A 1,479-nucleotide genomic window follows, 5' to 3' on the forward strand; every position below is an offset into this window, starting at 1 on the left:
ACGTAAGATTCTTGGTACTTATCATATTTATCGGATAAGATAATATTACTTTAACGGGTAAGACTCTCGGTACTTGCCTTTACTCTTACCACGTAAGATTCTTGGTACTTATCATATTTATCGGATAAGATAATATTACTTGATAAGTGGTTATCTAGATAAACGTTTGATATAGAACCCTAAAAAAACAATCATATTTCTTTTATGTTATGGAAGTCTCATTTCTAATGGCATGAAAAAGTTGCATTAAGAAATATAGAAAGAAGATTGTTCATTGAATATTACTTTGGAACTATATTTTGATGACATATTTATGACCAATAAATTTGAGAAAAAGATTTCACAAGAAGTGAAATACCAAAACTACCCTTTTGTTATCTTGAACTTGCAAAAGAAAACCCAACATAACATGAGAGGGTAGTAAATAATGTGACTTGGCTTCTCCTACCCAATTTTTGCAACACATTAATTATGCAACTTATTGGTTTTGTGTCCTTTTTTAATCATTTAAATAAAAATTAATTCTTTATTTACTTATGGAAAAGGGATAATCCCATTGAAAAATATACAACTACTATCTACATTATATTATAAATTCACGAAGACTTTTAAAACTATTTTTTATACATAAAATACTGTTTATAGATATATATATATATATATTATTTAAAATTTAAGATTAAAAGTAAATTATGTATAAATACAACTTATTAAAGCTTTATGTTTGAATTCGTGTAATTAAGTATAGATAAACGTAATCAAATAGAGAATAAACATCTCATTTTAAATATAAAAAGTTTAAAATATAATTAGGATAATTATTGAGTTATAACAAAATACTTAATTATTATCTTTATAAAAAATTATATTATTAAACAAAAAATAAAAAAATGAATTAAAGAAATACACAAAAAAAAAGAAGATAAATTTTAAATAGTTAGTTTCGTACCAATATCAATATATTTTTTTCAATTTTTTTATGATATATCTTTATACTTATATTTTATTTAAAAATAAAAACATTATCGTTTTCTTAAAATCATTTAAAACCGTATTATAACATCGTCTGAGACAAAAAAAATAAAACGAAATATTAAAATCGAGATGTATCTCGTTGTGGGAGTATCCTTATAGTATCTATAAATATATATATTATTAAAATTGTTGATTAATACATTATTATTATTATAAAAATTTATATTCTTTAACTTATTTTTATTATTAAGAATATATATATATATATATATATATATATATATATATAAATTTGAGAGAGACAGGTTAAGATTAAAAGGGGGAAAACATACAAAAAAGTACCAATTTATAGTTTGGGTATGGACCCACAGAAGTAAAATTAAGGTGTAAACATTTATATATATATATATATATATATATATATGCAAATTATTATGCTTCTATATTATTTTCTCACCTTTTATATTTTAAAATATATTTATTTTTTAATTAAAAATTATTAAA

The sequence above is a fragment of the Cynara cardunculus genome, unplaced genomic scaffold (genome assembly GCF_001531365.2).
Source record: "Cynara cardunculus var. scolymus isolate 2C unplaced genomic scaffold, CcrdV1 Un_Scaffold_9575, whole genome shotgun sequence".
NCBI lineage: Eukaryota > Viridiplantae > Streptophyta > Magnoliopsida > Asterales > Asteraceae > Cynara > Cynara cardunculus.